The sequence below is a fragment of the Notamacropus eugenii genome, chromosome 1 (genome assembly GCF_028372415.1).
Source record: "Notamacropus eugenii isolate mMacEug1 chromosome 1, mMacEug1.pri_v2, whole genome shotgun sequence".
Taxonomy (NCBI): domain Eukaryota; kingdom Metazoa; phylum Chordata; class Mammalia; order Diprotodontia; family Macropodidae; genus Notamacropus; species Notamacropus eugenii.
This window is the reverse complement of record NC_092872.1, coordinates 56821862-56849422: the sequence shown is the minus strand read 5'-3', so window position 1 is coordinate 56849422 and position 27561 is coordinate 56821862. Positions and strand designations below refer to the sequence as shown.

The 27561-nt window shown below is 41.6% G+C and overlaps 3 non-coding genes across 3 annotated transcripts; all 3 read right to left on the bottom strand.

Moving 5' to 3' along the window:
- Positions 1 to 17227: 17227 nt before the first annotated feature.
- TRNAA-AGC (transfer RNA alanine (anticodon AGC)) lies at positions 17228 to 17300 on the bottom strand. The gene has a single exon. It is a non-coding gene; the product is annotated as a tRNA-Ala (tRNA).
- An 8202-nt stretch (positions 17301 to 25502) lies between these two features.
- On the bottom strand, positions 25503 to 25576 carry TRNAN-GUU (transfer RNA asparagine (anticodon GUU)). The gene has a single exon. It is a non-coding gene; the product is annotated as a tRNA-Asn (tRNA).
- A 1521-nt stretch (positions 25577 to 27097) lies between these two features.
- On the bottom strand, positions 27098 to 27170 carry TRNAR-CCG (transfer RNA arginine (anticodon CCG)). Its single transcript has one exon. It is a non-coding gene; the product is annotated as a tRNA-Arg (tRNA).
- Positions 27171 to 27561: the final 391 nt, after the last annotated feature.

The window sequence follows — 27561 nt, the reverse complement described above, 5'->3', positions numbered from 1 at the left end:
TCACTCAAAAACAGTCAAGTGCAAGTCATGTCATCATGTCTCTGATGGCATGGTCTTCTTCAGCAACAAAGGATGAACACATATGTCATTTATAATAAGTGAATAATTATTATACTGTAAGTTTGTTTTCTTGTGGTTAGTGTAGACAGCCAGAATAGAGGAAGCATTTCCTTTGGACTTGTTGTTTTCATGTATAAAAGAAGCCTTTTACAAAAATCTAATGGAGTTGTATTCAGAACTATTTTTTTGTGTCCATCTCCCCTGCTTTACAAGTCAAAAATCTGTTCACTGGAAACTGTGTCTGAGTTTTTTCTTCCAGGGGTCACATCAACCTTAAGAGAAATCAAGAGTAACCCCTCTCCTTATCCCCCAGATCAGTCTCATCTTCCCACACACCCTGTGTTTTTCCTCACACATCTCAGAACCCTATTGTCAATCCCATCATGTGCTACTCCAAGGTAAGCCCAGGGACTCAGCTAGAGTGGGGGCAGGACAGAGGGATCATATCTGGTAACCTCATGGCTGTGAGAAGGGGCTGCTGTATATCCCACTGGGCTCACACCCTCTCTCCCTCCCCCAAACCATCAGTCATCCTGGCCCCTGCTTTTGGGGTTCTGAGAGGAAAAGTGGGACTGGGGACTAAAGAAGAGAGGAGGTACTTGATGAATGGTGGATATAAAGAATAGTAAGCTGAAGTGACATGTGTATGGTTGACAAGTGTTTAATATACAATGTCATTCGAGAATATGTCTGTGACACAAGAAATCACTAGATAAGTGTCAGTGACTATTATTAGAAAGGATTATTGTAGGGGATCTTCTCCCCTCTTGCAGCACTGTAAGTGTGGCCATTCACGATTTGGGGTGGGGGGAGACCATAAGGACCCTTTGTGGGACCTGCTTTAGGCCCCAAGAGGCTCATACTCTAAGATGTCACAGGTGGCTTCCCCACCCCAACTTCCACATGTCAAATAAGAGGGCAGTTATGAGCATGTTCTGGGATTGGGGGTGCAGGGAGAGTTGGAAAGGGAAGCAATGTCACTTTCACTCTGTTTTACTAGGGAGAGAGACTGGGAAGGGGACTTAATCAGACTCTTTCTTCCACAGATCCGTATCTCATCAATAGAAGATTTAAGCAATCTTATGGTAAGGCAAACAAACATATCCCCTTATAGAACTTCACTTCTTAAATCAGAATAAATAACCATGGCACCTCACAGGTGGAGAATACCTTAGAGATCATCTGGCATTATCACAGAATCCCTGATTGAGAGGGAGAAGGAGGCATCATCACCTTCCACCATCTCAGTTTGTAGTTGGAGAAATAGGAACGATAGGGCAAAGGAAACTTACCTAATGTGGCAAAGCCAATATATTACAGGCTCTAGGCAGGATCGTATTTCTCCCTCTCCCACTGTCCCCTTCCCTTACTCTCAAGTTTCCCAGGTGGGTAGGGAGAGTTTGGATGTTTGCTGCAGAGGAGCTCCAGGATCTACCTGTACCCCACCCCACCCCCAACTCCTGGCCTTGCTTTTCTTTTCACAGAACCAGAGAACACAGAGTTTTCTACAAACATTTGAAAAAGGGCCAGATCAGGTAGGTTTCAATTTGTAGCCCTGAGCTGTGGGCCCTTGGTACGACATCTGGATTCCTTTGACTTCCCTAGAGGTACTGAAATGATTGGGATTTGGGGTAAAGGTGCTACCTGGCATAACTACCCCAGCAGAAGTGACTGTAATATTATTATTTTGTGCATGGCATGAGACTTGTCAGAGCAATTCCACATTCCTGATCTCATTAGTGCTTCACAACAGTGATAATTATTATCTCCATCTTTATAGATGGAAAATTAAAACTCTGAATGGAGTGATTTTCCCTAAGCCATTCCATTGAATTAGAGGAAGGAGCAGGAATTTTGTGTCCTGGCTGGTACCTTCATGTTAGTAGGTAGGAATGAGGTAGGTACTTCTGAACGGAAAGATGTGAGGAAGCTGGAGAAGGGAAGAATCAATGAATTTTTCTCCAAACAGGATGATGGTACAACAACTGTGAACCATCTTCACCAATTTGCTTCTCAATCTGAGGTAAGCCCAGATTTCCAAGCTCAGCTCTTTCCCCTTCTGTCTTGTCATGTCCTACCTTGTTTTTCTGAGGCTCTGGATTTACTCTCCCAAGCTATCTACACATCATCTGATCGGGATCCCAAAACGAGGGTACTGATCCCCTTCAGGATTCTAGGAGAACCTCAGAGCAGTTGCACATATCTTTCTAAGGCCACTGAATGTATCCCCTGTTCTTGTGTTCTCACCAGTAATAGTTATGGGTAATATCTCCCTTATGTCATTGATAAGCACCCCAGTATCACTGAACTAATTAAAACTAATTAGCTTTTTTAAAAGAATATTTACTGAGAAGACATAACAAGAATGGAAGAACTAGCCTATCTGCTCACCCTAGGGGACACACTCTCCCCTAAATACACAATCTGTTAGTGGGAGACAGGGAGGAAGACTCAGCTGAGACTTCAAGGAGCTGCCACAACTATCCACCCACCTCCTTTACTTCTGAATGTGGCAGAGCTAATGGATGAGTTGCCCCCTTCTCAGGCACCTCCATTCCTTGCCAGGCTGAATTCGACTCTTCAGCACAGTTATGGCATCTCACCTGGCCCTTCCATTATAATCTCATGCCTTTCCTGGATGTAGTTTTGCCAGCCTCTTCCCTATGAGCTGAGAGCAGGCAGAGCTTGCTGTGCCCACCAGGAATGGTGCTTGCAGGGCCAGAACCCCTGTCACACTGTCCCCACTTTCATCCAGGGACTATTCAGGCCTCCTCACTGACATTAAGGGCAACTGAGAATTAGGACTTCTGGATTCTGTTCAATGACCTTGCTCCCTTCCTTCACCCTACTCTGCTTCCTCCTGCACCCTGGGGGTTTGCTGTCTTTCTTTTGCTGACTATTATTAGAAAGGACTATTGTAGGGGATCTTCTGCCGTCTTGCAGTATTGTAAGTGTGGCCATTCATGATTTGGGGTGGGGGGAGACCATAAGGACCCTTTGTGGGACCTGCTTTAGGCCCCAAGAGGCTTATCCTCTAAGATGTCACAGGTGGCTTCCCCACCCCAACTTCCACATGTGGAATAAGAGGGCAGTTTTGAGCATGTTCTGGGATTGGGGGTGTAGGGAGAGTTGGAAAGGGAAGCAATGTCACTTTCACTCTGTTTTACTAGGGAGAGAGACTGGGAAGGGGACTTAATCAGACTCTTTCTTCCACAGATCCATATCTCATCAATAGAAGACTTAAGGAATCTTATGGTAAGGCAAACAAACATATCCCCTTATAGAACTTCACTTCTTAAATCAGAATAAATAACCATGGCACCTCACAGGTGGAGAATACCTTAGAGATCATCTGGCATTATCACAGAATCCCTGATTGAGAGGGAGAAGGAGGCATCATCACCTTCCACCATCTCAGTTTGTAGTTGGAGAAATAGGAACGATAGGGCAAAGGAAACTTACCTAATGTGGCAAAGCCAATATATTACAGGCTCTAGGCAGGATCGTATTTCTCCCTCTCCCACTGTCCCCTTCCCTTACTCTCAAGTTTCCCAGGTGGGTAGGGAGAGTTTGGATGTTTGCTGCAGAGGAGCTCCAGGATCTACCTGTACCCCACCCCACCCCCAACTCCTGGCCTTGCTTTTCTTTTCACAGAACCAGAGAACACAGAGTTTTCTACAAACATTTGAAAAAGGGCCAGATCAGGTAGGTTTCAATTTGTAGCCCTGAGCTGTGGGCCCTTGGTACGACATCTGGATTCCTTTGACTTCCCTAGAGGTACTGAAATGATTGGGATTTGGGGTAAAGGTGCTACCTGGCATAACTACCCCAGCAGAAGTGACTGTAATATTATTATTTTGTGCATGGCATGAGACTTGTCAGAGCAATTCCACATTCCTGATCTCATTAGTGCTTCACAACAGTGATAATTATTATCTCCATCTTTATAGATGGAAAATTAAAACTCTGAATGGAGTGATTTTCCCTAAGCCATTCCATTGAATTAGAGGAAGGAGCAGGAATTCTGTGTCCTGGCTGGTAAATTCATGTTAGTAGGTAGGGATGAGGGAGGGACTTCTGAAAGGAAAGATGTGAGGAAGCTGAGAAGGGAAGAATCAATGAATTTTTCTCCAAACAGGATGATGATTCAACAACTCTGAACAATCTTCCTCCATTTCCTTCTCAATCTGAGGTAAGCTCAGATTTCCAAGCTCAGTTCTTTCCCCTTCTATCTTCTCATGTGCAAACTTGTTTTTCTGAGGCTTTGGACTTACTCTCCCAAGCTATCTACACATCATCTGATCAGGATCCCAAAACGAGGGTACTGATCCCCTTCAGGATTCTAGGAGAACCTCTGAGCAGTTGCACATATCTTTCTAAGGCCACTGAATGCATCCCCTGTTCTTGTGTTCTCACCAGTAATAGTTATGGGTAATATCTTCCTCATATCATTGATTAGTACCCCAGTATCACTGAACTAATTAGAACTAATTAGCTTTTTTAAAAGAATATTTACTGAGAAGACATAACAAGAATGGAAGAACTAGCCTATCTGCTCACCCTAGGGGACACACTGTCCTCCAAATACACAATCTGTTAGTGGGAGACAGGGAGGAAGACTCAGCTGAGACTTCAAGGAGCTGCCACAACTATCCATCCACCTCCTTTACTTCTGAATGTGGCAGAGCTAATGAATGAGTTGCCCCCTTCTCAGGCAGTTCCTTTCCTAGCCTGGCTGAATGCGACTCTTCAGCACAGTTATGGCATCTCACCTGGCCCTTCCATTATAACCTCATGCCTTTCCTGGATGTAGTTTTGCCAGCCTCTTCCCTATGAGCTGAGAGCAGGCAGAGCTTGCTCTGCCCACCAGGAATGGTGCTTGCAGGGCCAGAACCCCTGTCACACTGTCCCCACTTTCATCCAGGGACTATTCAGGCCTCCTCACTGACGTTAAGGGCAGCTGAGATTTAGGACTTCTGGATTCTCTTCAATGAGCTTGCTCTCTCCCTTCACCCTACTCTGTTTCCTCATGCACCCTGGGGGTTTGCTGTCTTTCCAACACGGGTGGGATGGGACTTACTGAGCCTGCCTGCCCCTTACCTGATGTTTTCCACCTCTTGTATAGAACGATATCAATAAACATTTGATGGATCCTGCTGATGCTGAATATCAGAAACAAAATGAGGTAGGTCTCAATCTCTCTAGTACTTGTGTCTGTCTTCTCTCCCTGCCCCAGCATCACTGCTATGCCCCTTTCCTACTCTAGCCTTTTACCCACCAAAGTCTCTGTTATTCACTCTCCCTTTGTCACTTGTCCTGGACTCTACTGTCCTCTTGCCCTCTGATCTCTGTAACCTATCCCCAGTCAGGTGTATATGACGAAAATTGCCTGTCTGATAGAGGACTTGGGGGAAGGGTCAAGGAAAAGGAGGGTAAAGAAGAAAACTGTGACCTGAGGATAGGAGAGGAGGCCAGGCATGGGAGGGACAGTGTTCTTTTTCTATGTAATTCAGCCCTGAGACCATTAACCTGAGTTTTCTTTGCTTCCCCTCGGAAGGACCATGCTGGGAATCCCATCTCTGAGAAGCCGAAGTCGAGGCAGAAAATGAAGAATTTCGACAGTTCTTCTGATGAGCCAAAAACTGAAGATACAATTCTGGAAAAGGCCTTGTCTATCTGGGAGTCAATGCTGGAATGCATCAAGAATTGGTGGAAAAAATTGCTTGACTTTTTGAAGAAGACAGTTGCTTTCCTGGGAAGACTGCAAAGTCTATAAAAGAGGCAGTACATAAAGTATGGAGGTGGTTGGTGAACATATTTTAATTTCCCCCCATAGGAGGAAAAACTGCATGTCTGCATGTCACAAGCACCTTGTCAGGCTCTCAGATTTAGGGTAATTTTAATTTTTTTCAAATTACTAACTTCACCAAAAACAGAGGGGGGGAGGAGGATTTCTATGTACACAGCAGAATACTAAAAGAAGCTTCCAGCTGTAAAGCTAAATTTCTATTTCATACCATTTGCTTTTTTTTAAAGTGTGTATCCATTACATTGAGATCCCTCCTGACTATATGTACTTCCTTCTGATTTCTGCATTAAAAAATAAGTTTCAGTGGTCTTCTTTTTCTGATGTTTTCCTCTAAACATCTAAGTTACTATAAGCCTTCTGTCCAGATTCGTTATCCTGAAGGACTGCACAAAATCCAAGCTTTGTGGCCACATTGGCAATGCTGGTTGGTTCTATCCTCAGAGTAGCAGACTCAGTGATCACTGTTAACACAAGCCACAGCAAGGAGGAAGTTGTGCTTTTGTAAGGTTTTATTTTGTTTTTTTAAAGCAAAGGAGATAGTAAATTTCCACAGGAAATTCAAACTGTCTAACAAACTAAAATGACAAGTTCAGCCTCAAATAACTGAGGGAACAGTTTTGGAGATACTAGAAAATTAGCCAGATAAAGAATCAAAGGGAAAGGATTCTGGGAAGATGGGGGCAGTGAAGAGGTAAGTTAGAAAACTTTGAGCTCTCCAAATTTCTTCCACAGCAAAAAAAACACACAACACTGCCTCTGAGGGAATGCAGAGGAGCGGAAATAAATCAAAGTCAGGGTGAAGCCATAGTTCTCTACAGACAATCAAAGAAGACCCAGGAAAGACCTGGAGCTGAGGTTCCACTAGAGCCAAGTGCAAACACCTCCAGGCCAAGTCCGTGGAATCAACAAACACCTAGCCCTGGGGGCAGCTGGGTAGAGAGGCAGCCTCCACCTTAGAAACTTTCACAGACAGCGTAAGGGGTCTGAGGGCTGAGTAGAAGACTGAAGGACCTTCCACTGTTGAGGGACGCCAAGCACAGCTGTGCTGACCAGATGTGCCCTGGGTTAGGCTGCTACTGTGGGGAGAAGGAACTAGCACACACCTGCTTAGTGCAGGTGCAGAGGGCCAGGGACCCAGCTGGCTGTGGGAGCTTGCTGGAAAGCAGAGTCCCTGGTTTCAGTTCCAGGGAAGAGAGGACAGTTGTAGTTTGCAGGCATGAGGAGGGACCGAACCACAGGGATTAATATCATCTGTGGGAGTGGAGAGCAGGTGAGAGTCCTGGGACAGACCTCAGAAAATGACAGTAAAAAGCGCCTGAGGCTTGGGGCATTATTCCCCATACCTAAGGAGCACAACTTTATCACATCAAAAGCTGCTAAAAACAAATTAAGACCAACAACAAAAAAAAAAGAATAAAAAGGAAGAAGCAAAGGAGAAAGAACCCAACTATAAAAAGCTACTCTAGGGATAGAGAAGATCTAGGTTCATATTCAGAGGATGATAACAAAGCTAAAAAAGCCACTCCTTTTTCAGCGAGAAATGTCAAATGGTCCTAAGCATGAAAGGATTTCTTGGATGAACTTAAAAAGGACTTTAAAAATCAAATAAGAGAGAGAGAAGAAAAATTAGGAAAAAAAGTTATCCAAGAAAATTATGAGAAGACAACCAACTCGAAATAGAAAAACAAAAACTTAAGTAAGAAAAGAATTCTCTGAAAACTAGAACTGGGCAAAAGGAAGCTAATGATATTCTAAGACTCAAAGAAATAATGGAACAAAATCAAAAGAATGAAAAAATAGAAGAGAAAGTGAAACATCTCATCAGAAAAACAATTGATTTGTAGAACAGACTGAGGAAAAATAATGTATGAATAATTGTACAGTTTGAAAATTATGATTAAATAAAGAATCTTGATACATTACAAGAAATTATCAAGGAAAATTGCCTTGAAGCTCTAGAACAAGAAGGCAAAGCAGAAATAGAAAAAATTCACCAATGATGACCTGAAAGAAATCCCAGGTACAAAACTTACAGGAATATTATGATCAAGTTTCAAAGCTACCAGGTTAAGGAGAAAATATTGGAAACAACAAGAAAAAATATTTAAATATCATGGAGATACAGAAAGGATAACATGAGATCTAATATCTACTATGGTGAAGGATCATAGGTCTTGGAATACTATATTTCATAGTGCAAAAGAACTGGGGTTATAACCAAGGGTAACTTATCCAGAAAAGTTAAGTATAATCCTGAATAGAAAAAAACCAAATGGATAATTAACAAATTGAAAGACTTTCAGATATTTGTGACAAAACCCTCAGAGCTTAAGGGAAAATTTGACATATCCAGGAGAAATATAAAGTAGACATTAAAGACCAGTTATACGGGATACAATAAGGTCAAATCATTTACTTTTTATATATGAAAATATTATCAGTCCTTTTATGACTATCATTTTTATTTGTGTAGTTTGAAAGAAAGGCTTAGGCAGGGCTGAGTATGATGGGTGATTCTAAAAAAAAACTGTAAGGATGGAACTATTCTATTCCAAAAACACTGCAGCCCCGAGCCTCCAGGCCCCACCTCACCCTTGGGAGAAAACCACAATCTGAGGAGTCTTCACCAAGTCTATCCCACTCACCACTGTTATTATTGTTATTATTTTACAGTTGAGGGAACTGAGACAGACCTAAGTTGTGACTTGCCCAGGGTCATAAAGCTAGATTTGAAGTGCAGTCTTCCTGATTCTAGGCCCAGCACTCTATCCACTCTATGTAGTTTTTTTTACTACTCTTACTATTATTTGATACAAAAAAATACCCAAAGTAAATACAAAGCAATATATAGGGAGGGAATTAGGCTCAAAGGGGAATGGTGACAGAAAAGAAAGGAAATTCTGCTTTGTTGGGCTTATATCAAGGAAACTATGATGGACCTTTGGGGGAATGCAGCAGCCTGCCTTGCTTTCTTGATATCCATTTCCTTTGGCTTTTTTTATTACACCAAGTAGAGGCTTCTTTAAATTTACATTAATGTGACCAGGCCACTTTCCTACCTTGTAGTTCTAACACAGATCCAATGTGGTCTTTGGAATATCTGACAGTGTTTCCAAGGTTGGTGTGTAGGGTTTTGGGTAATTATAATTATACAAATAGTTTTTGAGCCCCCATCAGTGCATTCTCTTCACAAATACGAGAACCATAAATGAAATAGCAAAGCTTTTATGACAGAATTTGGATCATATCATAATAAATAACAAAGTGAAAGTTCCAGTACAAAGAGGGTTACAGATTCTTAATTCATTGGTGGGAGAGAGAACATTGCTTGAGTGACTCAGAATCCTAGAATTGTTTCTTGGCTGGCAAACATCTTCTCGAAGCAGCCGGATTTGTCTGGCTGATGCCCTATTCTGCTTCTGCAGATGCTTTCTGAAACTATTGTCTGTTTTTTTCTCAGCCCAACTGCTCTTTACTCTCTATTTGTCTCTTCTTTGAGCTCCAGCCATCTGGTGGAAGGACTTCACTTGCTGTGCCTTCTTTTTCCTCAAAGAAAGTGTTGTTCTTTTGTGAGACTGCCCTGGGCAAAACATGCCTCAGGTCAATCAATACACTTTCAGCTCTTTTGTTAATTAATCTGACAACAGTGCCCAATTAGCACCCATTATAGTATAATTACAAGGTCACAAAAGCTTCTAGAAGTCTCAAAGAGATACTTAGGAGGGGCCTGGTAAAGGATGAGAACATTTGCTTTGCTATTCTGCAGTTCCACCCAGGTCACTGTCCCCTTTGTGTGAGAAATACATACATAGATACATACATATACATATATATTATATATATACATATATTATACATGTATAGTACATATATGGAAAGAAAGCCCGTATAGTTGAAAGAACACTGGCTGAACTGATATCTGGTGGCATGTACTCAAATCCTGGCTACAATACTTGTTAGCTAAGTTATCAGAGCCTTAACTAAGAATTTTTGGTACCAACAAACCCGATGGGTGTAAGGGGTCATAGTCTGCTTTCAGCTGGGGAAGCTGGAGAAGTAAGGAACCAGAAAGAAGCTGCTACTGAGGAAGCAGTTGGGAGAGATAGGAGTGGGAAGGTACTTTTCTATTTTAACTAGTTATTCTTTTTAATTAGATGCTAATCTCTGTTATTTCTGCATGAGGAAGGGCTGCAAGTTCTCAGTTTCCTCAAATTTTGACTCCTTGGGCAAAGTTCTGGTGCCATAACCAAAAGGCATTTAACCTCTCAAGGTTCATGTCCTTCATCTCATCCGTAAAACTGAAGTAAGAGTATTTGAACTACCTATGATTGTTATAAGAAAAGCGCTTTGTAAACTTTAATTTGCTACGTACTCTCAATACTGTGGTGGATGATACAGGCAGCATGAACACACCCTTCCAATGATACAAGATACAACTCATTCATCCCTGTGGTTCTTGTTCTCATCTCCTGATGAACCATCCATCTACCCATCCCATAGCAGGACCTCCTTTAGGACCTTTAATATTCCTAAGTTTTACCTTTGGGCACCAAGAATTTGGTTATCCATCATCTCTTACTCTTGCTACATTATTGCTCCACATCCTTTCCCAATCATATGTATGTACTGTCTTTATGCCATTTATTAAGTTATCATTAATAAAATGTTGTTCCTTGGGGGAAAGGTCATTTTGAGAATTTATTGGAAGTTGATTACCTCAAATATTCCTTTACGTGACCACACACACTAAGACTTCTTAAAGCCTTCCTTTGACCACCAGAAAGGATGAGGGATTTATTTTTATTTACTGTAGTAATTTTCTCCTCTATTCTTTTCTGTCAGTCCTGTAACTGGGAGAATGTTGTATATTTGTGAAAGTCTACCTGTTCTATTCTCATGTCCGTGTCAAAGACGCCTTTAATAAGTACAAAGATAATTCTCATAAATATTGTTTAGAAGTGAGAAAATAGGTGTATGGGTTGTATGACTTGGTCACTGATGAAGTTTTTCACATCTGTTTCTTTTTCCCCTTTCTTTTGGAATGTTTCCATTTTTGAAATGTCTTGGAAAATCTATTCCTGGGAGTCCTTAAAATTTTGTTTCTAGGATACCTATCTATTACTTAGTCAGATAAGGAGCCTCTTCTTAAATTCAAATTCCTGAATACCGTTGTTATTTCCTCACACAGTAAATCCAGAACTTGTGTTGTAGGATACAAATATACTGGTTCCAGTATCACCATGGATGAGACTACTGTGGGAATGGTAGAAGACCTATGAACTTTCAAGTCTCTTTGATGTCCTCCTTCCAGCTTTGTTCTGGAGATATAGATAGTTGGGTCGTTTGCCAATGTCTTTCAAAAATTTGCTTTTCTATGTTTTGTGAAGTGATGCTGCTCAAAGGCAACCATAATGCACCATCATGTTTTGCAAATGGGCTTACTCTATTTGTAAGCAACCGTCACCATATTACCAATAATGAACTGCATTGTAGTAGTAGCATAGAAGAAACATTAAGGACATGGGGGGAAATTGGGCCATTCATTTAGGGAGAGAATCACAGAAAACTGTACTGTTATGGTCACCAAAGGGCTGCAGTAGTTGGAGGGATGGATGATGGTCAAGAACCAGCTTTGATGGAAAGATTCAAAATCTGATAATGCATTTGTTGCTTAAACAAAGCTATGAGAACTGTTTTTCAATTTCTTCTATTTTCCATCCTTTGTACACATCCTGCTGCAGTTGATTGTTGGTTATCTGGTACTAAGGATGACTTCTAATGGGGTTGGAGGGTTGTAATAAGGTCAGGGGCAAATAGCCATATACAAAAAGAAAGGTAAACAAAAAGAATTCGAGCCACTTCTGAGAGATAGGGAGCTGGTTTCTGAATCAGAAAGTTGTCTCAAGTCCCATCACTGGCAAATACTGGCAGTGTGGTTCTGGGCAAATCATTTAACCTCTGAGTCCTCCTAGGAAACTCTCCAAGACTAAAAGTTGCAAAACAGTCACCAGCATGAATTGGTAAAGGGTCTTTCCTCCCTCGGAGCTTCCTTTAATCAATGAAATTACAGGTGTGACCAAAGAAATAAAAACTAATTAATAAAAGGAACTTTGCTCCTAGTAAAATAAATTTTACTCCTAAGCATTAATAGGATTTTTACTGAGTCAGTCTCTAACCTGAAAATGCTCAGTGCACGCTGCAGGCATAGAGATGGGAGCAGTAGTAATTAAGTAGTTTAATTCATCAGTTTTAGAATGAGGAATGTTATCTTAGATGAAGTAAAAGCACAGGTCATATACTTAAATCACAACTGGGGAAGGAGTGGGGAAAGTGGATCACAAACAATCATTTAGTGGTTTCCCATGAGAAAGTCAAAAGTCCCACAATTTTAGAGTCAAGTCTTTGGCAGTTGTGACCACCTCCTAAAGTCCAGAAGCAGAGTTCTGTGACAGAGAACAGGTTCTACAATCTTTGATTCGCTTCACTTCAGGTATGCATGCAGAAGAATGCAGTGATTGTGAGCCTTGTCAAGGTTTGATTGATCAGTTCAAGCTGCGTTGTGAGTCTGACTTACAAGCTGGAAAAAGCAATTCTGCGAAATCTAATCTATTAGTATATTTATTATTATTATAAAAATCAGAAAGTACATTCCAATTCAACCCTTTTCCTAAAGAAATGGTTCTGGAATGGGGTTTGAGAGCTAAAGTCTTAATATTTAGTGTGGTAGTGACAAAAGAAGATCTATGAGGGGCAAGGCTGAGAAGTTCTGTGTGTGTCAGGGGAGAAGGAACAGCAGCAAGAAAAAAAAATAGATATTCTGGGACTTGACTTTACTTACCTTATTTGTTGTGCTGAGAATTTCCTTTTACTTGGTTGGTTGTTGTCTTTCATTTTAGAAGAGGACCAAAAGACTCATGATAAAGTGATGTTTCAGTGTGTCCAGCTCTGACTGATCAGAACAGTATGAGCTTGGAATGCTCTACCATAGGTTGGACACAGAGAGTCAGTGTGAATATTTGGGGTGGTTACTCCAAATTTGTGCATCCTATGTTTCCTTTGCGCTGCATCAGTTCTGCTTAACTCAAAGAGCCCAGCACCTTTTCTGATGAGGGCACACCATGCTGAGCGGTCCTGTGTCAGTGTCTCCCATGTTGCACAGTCAAACCCAAAGTTCTTGACAGAGACCTTGAGAGTGTCCTAGTATCAATTCTTCTGACCCATGTGAGTTCTCCATAAAACAGTCTTTTTGAAAAATGTACATTTTGCATTCGAACAGCATGGCCCACCATCAGAGTTGCACTCTCTGAAGCAGAGTTTGAATATTTGGCAGCTCAACTCGAGCAAGGACTTCAGTGTCTGGTACTTTATCCTGCCAGATGATCCTCAGAATCTTGCTAAGACAGTTCAAATAGAAGCAATTTAGTTTCCTGGCATGGCACTGGCAGACTGTCCATGTTTCACAGGCATACAACAATGAGGTCAGCACAGCAGCTCTGTAGACCTTCAGTCTGGTAGTCAGTCTAATACCTCTTCTCTCCCAAACTTTTCTTTGGAGCCCCCTAAACACTGAGCTAGCTCTGGCAATGCATGGATCAACCTCCTTGTCAATGTGTACATCCCTGGAAAGTACACTACCAAGGTAAGTGAACTTATCCACAGCATTCAAAACTTCTCCTCTTGTTGTAACTGATGGTTCCATGTGTGAATGGTATGGTGGTGGCTGATGGAGCACCTGTGTTTGTTTTTTTCCTTGGTGTTAATTATTAGGCCAAAATTAGCACAGACAGCAAAGAATTTATCCTTTGTTGCATCTCAGCTTCAGACGCTGCATTGAGTGCACAATCACCTGCAAACAGAAAATTATACACCAACACTTCCTCCACTTTGGTCTTGGCTGGTAGCCTTTTCAAATTGAAGAATTTACCATCAGCATAGTAGTTGACCTTGATGCCATGTTCATCCTTATTGAAAGCATTTGACAACATGGCTGAAAACATCATGCTAAAAAGCATGGACACAAGTACACAGCCCTGTTTCACTCCATTGGTGACTGAGAAGGCACAAGATCATTGTCCACTATCCAGAACCCAGGCAAACATGCCATCATGAAATTGAGGTACAATACTGATGAATTTCTCTGGGCAACCAAATTTTGACATAATTTTCCACAAGCCCTCATGACTAACAGTGTCAAAGGCCTTCATCAGATCAACAAATGTTGTATATAGACTTCTGTTCCTGGCATTTCTCCTGAAGTTGTTGGGGCAGCAAACACCATGACCATCTTCCAGGCGAAGGATCAGCCTATTAAGGAGTACTCTAGCAAGAATTTTGCCAGCAATGACTAAGAGAGAGACACACACCCTCCCCCTGTGATCATTGCAGAACAATTTATTTCTTTTACCTTTATAGAGATGGACAATGGAGGAATCCTTGAACTCCTGGGGGATAACTTTCATATAACCATAGGTCATATAACCTGGAAAATTTCAGTCAACTTTTGAATGAGAAATGGATCCCCTACCTTGTAAATCTCAGCTGGAATAGAATCAGTACCAGGTGCTTTGCCACATGAAAGGAGCCTAATGGCTCTCAAAACCTCTTCTTCATTTGAAATTTATCTAAGGAGGGACTGACTTCAACCTGAGGTAAACAGTCAAGGGCCTCAGCATTGATTGATGATGTTGTGTTGAGAACTCTATGGAAGTGTTCAGCCCATCCCTCTAGGATCATGTCCTTATTACTAATCAATGCATTTGCTCATCTGGGTCAGAAAACTTGCAAACACCAAGACTGGTTTGATGAAAATGATGGGGAAATTCAGAAGCTGCTAAAATAAAAATGAGAACTCCAAGGGATTTACCAGCAGGATGGTTCATCCACCTCTAAGAAGGCAGCATTTAATTCCTTCAAAAGCAAAGTACAAGCAAAGCTTAGAGAGATGCAGGATTTCTGGCTCAGTAACAAGACAGATGAAATTCAGTTTTATGCTGATAGTAACAATCCAAAGCACTTTTATGATTCCCTGAAAGCTATTTATGGACCAAAAATCTATGGTCCATCACAACTACTCAGTGCTGATGGAGCCACATTGATTAGTGATAAGGACATGATTTATGGACCAAAACCTTTTACTCTTCTACGGTTGAATGGCTGCCAATTTCTTATAGCTCATCTCGAAACCAGTTCTCCATGAAGCTTTCTTTAATCTCTCCTGATGATATGCCCTTTCCGCTTCAGACCTCGAATGACAGTGTTTTGCATACACACACCCTTATTCTCTTATCATGTTGTGCATGAAAAGATATGCATGTGCATATTGTAGTTAACATTGTGTGTCCTACTCCCAAGAAATGTCCAATTATATTAAGAAAGATGTCAGAACTGTATAAGCATAATCTGCGTTAAATTGCTTGTCTTATGATGGAGGGGGGCAGAATTTGGAACTCAATTTTTAAAAAAAAAAGCAAATGTTAAAGATTGTTTTTACATGTAATTTGAAATGTATACATATATATTTTTTCCCAAAAAGGAAGGAAGGAAGGAAAGAAAGAAAAATGTCATTAAAAAGTAAAAGGCCATATGGTGAATATAAATAACAGTATCAGTATGGAAAAGAAAAGGTCAATCTGGGGCTGAAATTCATGCCTCTTGTCTATAGTCTCAGTGGTCTATCAGTTGAACTATGAAAGTATTTGTCTCTCTCTGCCCCTTATCTCAACAATCCAGGCTACAAAAGAATGAACCTCCCACTTCTAACGTATCTAAAGTCACAGGTATTTCCAATCCATTCTCACTCAGACAATTTGTAAAGAACAAGGGAACCTTAATAATAACAGTGCCCTAGCCTCTTGTGACCAGGATCAATTTCTTTAATCACACACACACACACACACACACACACACAGACATGCAAAATTAAATATAAGACGATTGGGTATTGGCAGCTGTGGCAGTTCAGGAAAGGTTTTATCAAGAAGTTGAGCTTTGCCTTGAAGGAAATCAGGGATTCCAAGAAAGAGTGAAGGGGGTGCGTATTATTGGCATGAATGATGATCAGCACAAAGTATCCACAAAATTGCTAGTTCTGGTGTCACCTGGATTGCTTTTCTCTTAGTTTCTTTTCTTTTCAATTAAAAAAAAATGGTGCCATTTTTGGTCTTTTTTTTTTTTGTCTTAACATCCCAGTCATTTGCCACCCTGTCTCCACGATGCATCCTTCCTCTTGACAAAGAACAATCAAGCAAAAATATCATGTATACAATATTCTGTTCTATTAGTACTCCACTTCTCCTCCATAAATAAGACAACTTCGTTATCTATTTGTCAGGATCTTCATTTCGTCCCCCCTGGCTCTTTTTTCCTTGGGTACGTATCAGACTGTATTGAATTTGGCCTTAGCGAAAACACTTTTCTTGTGTTAGAATTAATTTTGCAAACAATTTTGTTTCATTTTGCTTTGCTTTTCCACGGAAAGACTCTTGGAGGCCGGGGGAAGGTGTCAGCAAGCCTGATCCAGTCCTTTTGGGCTTGGATCTCGCCCCTTCCCCTCTCCTATGCCCAGCACTCTTTCCCAGGAGGCCCTTCCCTCCCCCACCAGGGGACAAGTCAGACAGGATTAATGATGCAACCGGACTGACGCTGAAGGACAGTAATAGGTAGAGGACCCTTTAGCGTATTATACACAGGTCTAAATAATTCCTATTTCTTTACATTAAGAATGAATGAGAGAATAGCGACTGTGTTCTGGAAAGGTGCCGAATCCAGCTTGCCAGACTAGAGAAAGTTTCGATTATGCGAGCAAAGTGTTAGTTGACTTTGTACTCGAGAACCTCCTCCCACCCAGTAGTTTTTATTGGTGAACCTGCACTGGTCCCCGTGCCCATCGATCTTTTCCTCTTTTCCCTATGTTACCCAATAAACAAACGGATTCTGGAAGGTGTAGAGGGGTACCTGGGAGGCCTGTGGGTTCCATTCTTATGCTGTCAAGCTTCCACAGAATCTGGACCCTTCAAAAATATCGTTAGATTTCTAGGATGACTACAGGATCGCCTCTTCGGTAGGGACTCCTGGACGGGTTAAACTACCAAAAGACCACGTTTTCTCTTTAATAAGATATATTCTGGATCGGGGCTCAAAAAGAAATAATTATTAGAAAGTTTTTTTCAAAAAACCTTAAAAGCACTATTTGAATGTCAGATGTCATTCTTTTTCATTCTCCTCTAGACATGGAAGGGAAGGGTCTGTTTCATTCTATTCCTGACACGCTAAAAAGTTTTCTCCAACCTAACCTCTTACCGTGTTCACCCGCTGTGACTGGGGGATTTGCCCGCACAGACACACTTAGCAAAATACAGCTGGAGGATGCGGGCATCGATCCCGCTACCTCTCGCATGCTAAGCGAGCGCTCTACCATTTGAGCTAATCCCCCGTCTTGCTTCTGTTTTTATTTTGGCTCTTTCGAAGGTGTTGATAGGCTGTACTGCAGCTGATTCTATTTAATTTTCACTTTCAAGGAAGAACCTGCAAAGTAAAAGGCAAAGACAGCAAAGTAGTGGACAAAAGAAAGTAGGAGAACAAATTCCGGGATATCAGAAGAGCTAGGGTGACGAAAGGCCAACCGACTAATGGGTGCGGCCAGATGCAAGCTTGAAAAGGATTTCTCTGGAGGGTGGCTCAGCCAGTCTCCTCCATCGAGAATCTGTTCCCCTGGTTTTACCCTCCAAAGATCAGATTCTTTACAGCGTTGGGATCGGGCAGCCAGGTGTGCGTGGAAGAGACAGGGTGGGTATTTGCAGAGAAAATTATTCAGGCCTGGCCATTGATAGAGTGACTGAAGAAGGCTAGGATGAGCAGCTGGGAGTGGGAGGAGGATGTATATAGCAGAGAGGGAGATTATAGCAATAAGGACGAGTAGTGAATAACTTCAAGGTCCAACCCACAGGTCTAAGACAAAGAATTAGGATCACCAACGATCACCGGCTAGGAGGGGCAAGTTTGTGGAAAGAGAGCTTCCGATGTCCCCGATCCAATGAGATTATCATGTATAAGGTGTTTAGCTCAGAATCTGACACATAATAATAAAATACCTTTCCTCTTCTTTCTCCCCTCCCCCTACCAGTCCAAGGAACAATACAGGGCCTTCCTATTCTTTGGAAAGTTGAACCCTCACCCTTTCTGTTATATGATCATCCTAAGGTTGAACAATCGGTCCCCAGAATGGAGAAATTAGAGCTCAGAAGACTGGGCACTCCTGCCACATGCTGTTGTGTCCATAGGGGGACGATTGGAATCCAAGGGTGGAAAATATGGAACCAACTAAGCCACAGAGCACTATTAACTACACAATCTCCGGGATCCACTGGAGAGAGTGTCAGCTATCAACTCATATTCTGGGGGTAGGTGAGGGAGAGGCAGATAATAAAGATTTCCTTTGAATTCTTAGTACCACATCCTTCCCTAAACGGGACTTCCAATACCTGTGATGTGGAGTCAGGAAACTGAACGGTAAAATAAAATCACATCCCCATAATTCTGCTTCAGTGTTCTCCTTAAAGAAGCAATAGTATGTAGTTGGTGACATGATGGAAGAATCTGAATGCACATGCTAAGACTTCAGCTTCTACAAGTGGTTAGCCAATTAGCTGTCTAACGAAGTGTATTCCTTCTCTTCTCTTAAAGAAGTCACTTGGATGACTACTTTTGGACTCACAAAGAGCTAACTGGACAATACTCATTCTCAGCTTTACCTTTACCTTTACTTCTGATCTTTGAGCTTGAATTTCCTGTTAGGAGGATTTAGTAAGAATAAGCAGCTTTGCGGGGAGGAGCCAAGATGGTGGAGTAGAAAGATACACATATGCTAGCTCCTAACCTACAGCCCATAAAATACCTGTAAAGAAGAACTCTCAACAAATTCTGGAGTAGCAGAAGCCACAGAACAACGGAGTGGAGGAGATTTCTGTTCCCGAGAGACCTGAAAAACCAGGGGGAAAGGTCTGTGGCACACAGGACACAGAGCAGAGCCCAGCCCTACCTTGCTGAGCAGCACTGAGGGGAGCAGATCCGAGCAGGCTTCAGGGAGGGAATCTCCTGCCACAGAGCAGGTCCCTCCACCCACAGGTGCCAAAGGTCAGTGAGAGGGTTTTTTCAGCTCAGCCTAGAGGGGAGCTGGGTGTCCCCATGACTCAGGCCCCCTCAGGAGGCAGCAGCAGAGGCAGCACGAGACAAGAGCTCCCAAAGCAGGCAGGAGCTCGGATCCATTGTTGAAGGTCTTCTCATAAACCCCCTGAGGGAACTAAGCCCCGTGTGGAGGCCCTGCTGAGACCTGAGCAGCTGAACTTAATCTCACACGGAATAGCAGCCGGGCCCTGAGAAAACCCTGAGGCTGCGGAGAAACTCTTTTGAATCTCAGCCCTAAAGCACTGGCTGGGTGGAACTGGAGGTGAGGTGGGTGTGGAGAGGAAACTCAGAAGTCAAGTAACTGTCTGGGAAAATGCCCAGAAAAGGGGAAAAAAATAAGACCATAGAAGGTTACTTTCCTGGGGAACAGGTGTCTCCTTCCATCCTTTTGAATGAGGAAGAACCAGGCATACTGTCAAAGGAAGTCAAGGCCACTGCCCCCAAAGGGAACTTAAAATGCACTCAGGCAATAGAAGACCTTAAAAAGCAAGTTAGCAGTTTACTAAAGGAGAACCAAAAAAACGCTGAGGAAAATAACAGCTTTAAAAAGAGGCTAACTCAATTGGAAAAGAGGTCCAAAAAGCCAAGGAGGAGAAGGAGTTTTTAAAAAGCAGAATTAGCCAAATGGAGGAGAAGGTTCAAAAGCTCACTGAACAAAATAATTCGTTGAAAGAGAGAATTGAGTCCAGGGAAACAAATGACTATGAGATAAACAAAGAGGTTAGTAAACAAAACAAAAAATTTGAAAAAATAGAAGATGAGGTAAAAGAACTCATTGGAAAAAGAACTGACCTGGATAATAGATCCAGGAGAAATAATTTAAAAATTATTGGACTACCTGAAAGCCATGATCAAAAAAAAAGAGCCTAGACATTATCTTCCATGAAATTGTCAAGGAAAACTGCCCTGATATTATAGAATCAGAGGGCAAAATGGATATTGAAAGAATTCATTGGTCACCTCCTGAAAGAAACCCGAACAGAGAAACTCCTAGGAATATTGTGGCCAAATTTCAGAGTTCCCAGATCAAGAAGAAAATACTGCAAGCAGCTAGAAAGAAACAATTTGAGTACTGTGGAAATACAATAAGGATAACACAGGATCTGGCAGCTTCAACATTAAGGGACCTAAGGGCTTGGAGTAGGATATTTCAGAAGTCAAAGGAACTGGGACTGAAGCCAAGAATCACCTACCTAGCAAATCTGAATATAGTACTTCAAGGGAAAAAATGGACATTCAGTGATACAGACGAATTTCAAGATTTCATGTTGAGGAAAAGAGCAGATCTGTATTTAAGAATAAACAGCTTTAAACTTCAAAATAGTAAAGGTTGAGGTCAGGGAGATGTCACGGCTTGACAGAATACATCTGGCATTGTCAGACATTAGGCCTTTCCATAGTGTTTTGGTTACCTTAGAAAAGAATCAGGTAAAAATAAGACAGGTTAGAGACTCGAAAAGCTGGGTAAGTCAGATCAGGAGAGGGCAGGGCAGGCAGAAAACGTCTGGAGTTCATAGATGTAGTTCTGCCTTTGAGATTTACCGTTTAAAAAAGGAAAGCAGGCTTTTACTTCCCTTTCTTCAGTATTGACCCTAGAGTTAACCAATTCAATGAGAGCAAGATCCCTTGAGAATCTTATCCTATTTTTCTGGTTTTCAAGAGCTGGTGATCCTCCCTCATTCACAACATTTGCTTCTGCTCCAACACCACAGTCGCTAAACGGTGGTAGATTGAAGTGGGAAATCATGAGGATTTGCTCCACTCCAAATTCATGTTATTTAGCATTATCTCAGTTCTCACTGATATATGCCCATTCATTCTAAGTTCCCTCACTTTCTATCTTGTACCCCTCTCTCCACACTCAATCATACTCTCCTTTTCTCCATTGCCAGAAGATGAGATAGACAATCCTTCTCCCCACCCCCAGGCTAATCCTGTGTCCTTGATCTTCCTTCATGAATTTTTTCCCGATCCTACCATTCTTTCCTCAAATTTTCTTCTAGCTGTTATTCTGGACACATTTGTTCACATCACTTTCTACCTTTAATAATACTAATCAGCATATGAAAAGAGACCTGCAGGAAGATCTCCAGCACAACAAGCAGGCTACCCCTCTCAGATGGATGATTTATGACAGGCCATGGACAAGAAAGTTCTACAGGATGAAAAAGCAGGGGTGATTTTTGATCTGCCCATTTGGTAGGAGGATCTACAAAGATGAGTTCACAAATCCACTGGTCTAATAATAAGTATATATGTTGCATACCTCCTAGAAGACCAAACTTCTTTGCAAGTACTATGTCATTTTTTCATAATTGTTTTCTCAACATATAATCACAGTACCTTGCATGTTGTAGCTAATAAAAAAGTATTTTTTGATTGAAAAGTGGGAGGGAGCAAACTCCAGATGGGTTTTGGATCCTGTTCTCCAATAAGCTGCTGCTCAGAACCCGCCACAAAAGCATTTTATGTAATTCCCCTTAGTGGCTCAATTGTTTCTTCAGCCCTAGCAACCTCAGTTTTTCTTTTTCATCTTCTCAGCCCTAATCTGAAATAAAACTTGGTCCTCTAAAAAGAGAGAGACCCTGCCAGCATCTTAACCCACCATCCCAAGTTTTCATGGGACTGCTTGAGGCATGCAGTTCTGGAGCAGGCCTCTTATTACAGCATAAAGTGTTGAAAGAAAACCACTGTGGTGCTCAAAGTAACTGAAAATCCAATGGAAGTTACCCTTGAGAGGACTCAAGAATTCTCGTCTAGACTCAAGGGGGTCAAGAATAAAAGAAAAGAACCCACATATACAAAAATATTTATAGAAGCACTTTTTGTTGTAGCAAATAACTGAAAGTAAATTAGATTCCCATTGATTAGGGAATGGCTCAATAAAATGTGGCACATGAAATCGATGGAATATTACCATGCTGTAAGAAAACAATGACTGTGATAAATACACAGGGAGATAGGAAAAAATATATAGACTAGTACAAAGTGAAATAAGTAGAACTAGTAAAATAATATACAAAATGACTCCAGGAATACAAATGAAAAGAATAACAACAACAAAACAATTTCAACTTAATGCTGTGAAATTATGGTAACTTTTTTCTCTTTTTATTATTGTTTATAAGTGATGGTTAAGAAGCAAAGAGGAATATATTGCAAAATGTAGGTGATATAAAAGAAAAAGACATTAATTTTAGAAAGAAAAGTTTTTAAAAAGAAACAAAAAGTCAGTGAAGATCCATAAGATAAATAATGAAACACTTCTCTTCCCTTATAACAGAAAGATATAGGACTCCCAATACATAAAACTGCATGTACATTGTCAGATACTATCACATTATTGGATTTTCTTTTCTTGCTTATTTGTTTTCTTTGCCAATAGGAAAGTTCAATATAGATTAGGGGAGTGGTGATGACCATGATATAAAGACAATAGACCTAATAAAGCATTTTTAAGGGAAAAAAAAGAAATCTGCACAGCTGGGAGAAGTAAGCAAACCAGGGTTACTGTCCACAAGACCCAAACTCCTTAGGCCTCACTGGGTAAGATGGAGGAAGTCTTGTTGAATGGTTAAGTTCAGCTCATTTTTTTTTATCAGCTAGAACTAGGAAAGTGATGTCAGACAGGGTCAGGATGAAGGAAATCCAGAATTTCAAGTTGAATTCCTAGAAAGGGGATGAGAATAAGAAAGAAGTGGAAACCAAGCTGTCTTTGTGTCCCTAGCCTAAAGGACCAGAACTAATGTGGTTTGAGGGGGGTTCAGGGACCCCTCAAGGATCAGAGAGCAGGAAAAGGTCATCTGGAAGGAATTCATGGACTCAAGCATTCTTTAGGTCAAATTGGTAAAGGTTTATTGTAACATCAATATGGCAGGCTGAGCTCCTTAAAGAACTTGCAACGTAACAGGAATGATGCTAAAGCATATGTAGGAAAAGTAGTGGATTATCTGGCAGATATTCTAATTAGGTGATGATGTACAATTTTAGTCACAGATGTCATTCACTACTGAAAACTAGGGGAAAAGGTTGCTAAGGGGTGTATTTCTGGTCTGTTATGTCTGTAGCAAGATAGCTTTGAGAGTTGACATCTATAGCTTGACCTCTGAATTGTATACAATAACTGTAGTAATCAATACACGATAATTCTGTGGTTACAAGGTAGTCATATTTTCACAAGGGAAGTTACACAGAGATCAGCTTGTTTTTTGTAACAGGGAAAGATAGTTTGTTTTACTGAGGCACACTCATGAGTAATTGCTAGGCATAGTGTTCTTGGGTTGGGGAGAAGACTGTCAGGGATAATGTTTTGAAGCTAGGGGGAAATGTGATCTTGAAATCGGGGTTCAAGAACAAACACACAAGCACCCCATCAGAATCAGTCATATCTCATAGTTCCCTATCTCTGCCCAAGGTCCTATATTTGAATAAAATTGAGAAAGGAAGAATACTTGAGATGGTCACAAGAGGCAAAGGACAGGATCTGAGAACCCATTCTTCTGCTGTAACTTCTCTGTTTTTCTACAACTTAGGTTATGGCATTGTCCCTACAACTCCCCAAAGCCCTAGTGACTGTTGAAGTGTGTAGAGCACTATTTCCTCGAAGTTCTGCTATGTCATTCATGTTCCTGGGATCAGTGAAACAATGAAGTCTGGAGAGAGCAGTGTACTAGATTAGCAGCTTCTATAACACTGTTCTGCACCCAGGGAGAAATAGAACTGGACTACCTCTGAACAAGACTCTAAAGGAAATAAATGGAGTTGGACATTGAGCCTTCTCAACTTTCCCCAATCTCATTTCAATAATCAGGACAATCATTTCAGCCAGCTTCCTTCCCCTTTCTTTACTCTTCCCCACCCTCAAAAATTCAGGTTCTGAGATCAGAAGGAAAAATGAAGTGGTAAGGGGGGGGGGGTCCAGAATTGACTCCAACAAGAGATCCTTTAAAGTTCCAAAGAAGATAGTCTGTTAAATAACTACTTTGGGTCAGACCCTTCTTTCTTTAAGAATGTCTTTATTTTTTTTCTCAATTACATGTAAGAACATATTTTAACATTATTTTTAAAATAATTTTTAGGTTCCTATTTATCTCTCCTCTTTCCTCTCCTCCCCTTTCCCTTCCTTGAGTAGGCAAGCATCTTTATTTAGATAACACATGTGCAGTCAAGCAAAACATATTTCCATATTAGTCATGTTGCAAAAAAAAAGAGCATGGACAAAAAAAAATTTTTTTGAGTGCTTTGATCTGCATTGAGACTCTTACTAGTTCTCTGAAGGTGGGTACCATTTTTTCATCATAGGTCTTTCATAATTGTTTTGGATCTTGCATTGTTGAGATTAGCTAAATCATTCACTGTTGATCATTGAACAATATTGCTGTTCCTGTGCAGGATGTTTTCCTGATTCTGTTCACTTCACTTTGCATCAGTTCATAGAAGTTTTCCCAGTTTTTTTTCTGTAATCATCCTGCTCATTATTTCTTATAGAACAATAGCATTCCATCACAATCATATACCACAACTTATTCAACCATCCTCCAACTGATGGGCATCCCTTCAATTTCCAATTCTTAGCCACTACAAAAAGAGTTGCTACAAATTGTTTGTGTGTGTGTATATGTGTGTGTGTGTCCGTGTGTGTACGTATATATATGTGTGTATACATATATGTGTGTATATATATATACATATATTTATATATACACTTTTTCTTTCTTCTTTGATCTCTTTGGGATACAGACCTATTGGTGGGATTGCTGGATTAAAGGGTATGCAGTTTTATCCCCCTTTGGGAATAGTTCCAAATTGCTTTCCAGAAGTTGGATCAGTTCACAACTCCACCAAGAATGCATCAGGGCCCCAGTTTTTCCACATTCCCACCACCTTTGTTGTTTTCTATTGTCACATTAGCTAATCCAGTAGGTGTGGGGTAGTTAGATCAGGCCTTTCAATACTCAACAGTATATCACAAAAGGGGTCGCGGGGAGGAGGGGAGGCAACCGAGTCTGGCAGGAATCTTACTTGTAATTTCCCCACCTGGAACACAATATCAGGTACTTTTTCAGTCCTGGCCCTGCTGGATCTTTGGAGTTCTATGAAATGTGACCCTTAATACCTAGGCAGGAAACCTTAAGACTCTGGGAAAGAAAATTTCTCTGCTGAACCTTCGTTCAGTTACTGGGGAGGATCACCAGCTATACTGAATCTGGTTAATATGAGTAATATCCAATTATCAAGTGCGATCACATTGTAGAGAAGGGAAATTTTATTCTTAGCTGTGAATCCTTTTCCAAAGGCCCACAGATCAAGAACACCATACAGCTAATTAAATTTCTAGAACGTGGTTTGCATAACCGAAATAATATGTTTGGACCGCATCACACTTTTTTGTAAGGTAAACTTGGATTGGTAGACTAGTTGGTGATTATTTTTTATAGCATCTAAGGAAAAACGTCCCTGGGTGGGCTCGAACCACCAACCTTTCGGTTAACAGCCGAACGCGCTAACCGATTGCGCCACAGAGACGACTCCTTTAAACGTTTTGGAGAATTGCCTATATCCGGTATAAAGCGTTCTCTTCCTGGCTACGTAATGTTTATTATATATTATGGAATATGGAGGGTGATTTAGCTATGTATAAACAGCACTGTATAAATTCAAGGCCGCAAGCAAAGGCGGAACATCTGCCTGTGCCAGGAACTTCTGGACTGGAACTCTCCGCTTATTTCACTCTTTCCCCACAAAAAAAAAAAAAAAAAAGGCCACGCCCCGTATTCAACCTCGTTCACACTCCCCGACAAGCTCTCACTCAGGGTTTAGTCCTCTCAGTCCTCCTGGAAACTCTAAAACTATAAATAATAGCTATAAAACTGCACATAAGTTGCAGGTGTACGTTGGTTTACATCACCTATCTACAGTAAGGAAATCACAGGTCCAGATCAAATTGCTTAAACTCTTTTAGGAGGAAGGGTGGTCTGGGCAGGATGGGAGAGGGGGGAATAGTTGCTTATACAAGAAATATGGCTATCCAGAGTAATTACGGGGGTGGGGGTGGGGTGCTCATATAAGGCTTCGTGAGGGATGTGGCACCTGGAGAGAACTTTGAAGCAATACCATTTCTGAGAGGCTAAGAAAGGAGGAAGGGAGCGGATTAGTAGGCGCTGGGGCAGGAGTGGGAAAGGAATAGACAGCTGGAGCAGCTAAAACACCGGGGAAGGAGAAAGAATGTTGAATTCAGAGATCAATTGATTGTCCCCGGTGGAAGGAACATAGGAGGTATGAGGGGTAATATGAAATAAAGCTGGAAAAATAGAGAACTTAAAGGTTCGTTGGTATTTCGTCTTACAGGCACTGACGAACCCACTCTTTCACTTTATGGAGGAACAAACTGAGGCCCAGAGAGGGTCTGATTCTTTTCATACCCATTCACTGAATTTGTGCCAGGAGCACTATGGGCCAGACTGACATAGGATGCAAAGACACTTGTGACAGGACCCCTATCCTAAAGGAGGAATGATGTCAGTTCCATCTCCTTTCGGGATTCCGATGGGTACCTGGCATTTTCCCAGATTTTTTCTTTTGCCGGAGAGGCTCATACACTTCCGGGAAGTAATGGATCTTGGCCCTCCCCTCTTGAAATAGAACCCCAGCCAGGATAGGGAATTTACGGAGTTTCGGTGAGTGGGCATCTCGAGGGCGTAAGAAAATAAGGTAGCTTAGACCTGGGACATCCGTGTAGGGAGCATAGCTCCGGTCTAAGAGTGCAAGGGAAAGAACAGGGAGGGGAGGAGAAGGTGCCTCATTATACGTTTTATTTCTTTTTCCTTGTTGGAAACTCCTTCCCGGGTCTATCTCTTTCCTGATAAGCACCCCAGAAATCATGCGATCTCGAAACCACTTCTTAGGGTGAAAACACTTTCTAGTGTTTGAAGTATTTTGTTTAATTCTCTTCTCTTTCACTTTCACCATCTCCAGAGAAGTACTGACTTACAGGACTGCGAACAGAATCTGAGCAAGGAAGAGAAATATTAAGAAAGAAAAGCAAACCGACCACGAAGGGACTCGAACCCTCAATCTTCTGATCCGGAATCAGACGCCTTATCCATTAGGCCACGCGGCCTCTTACGTAGATCCTCTTCTGCTTTTCCTATAGAAAAGAGGGAGGGCGGAGCACTTCTCCCCCCCCCCCCCCCCCCCCCCCCTCAGTCTTGATCCCAACCGTAGTTTCCTGTATCTGTGGATGTCGACCGTAAGATCAGAGCCCAAGCTTGGAAATAACTGCTGTTTCCCTTTTGGAAAACTAGAAGACGGAAGGCTCAGGCTGGCAGCTCGGAATCTAGGTCTGTGCCTGGATTCCTTGTCTCTAAAGAATCAAGAGCGAAAAGGCGAGTAAGTCAATCCATCTCACCAAGCCAAGAAGCGCGAGGTTAGCTCTCTTAACAACAGGGATCTACAGCCCCACTATCCGGCTCTCCTGCCGAAAGGAGCCCAATTTCTCGGTGGGAAGGTGA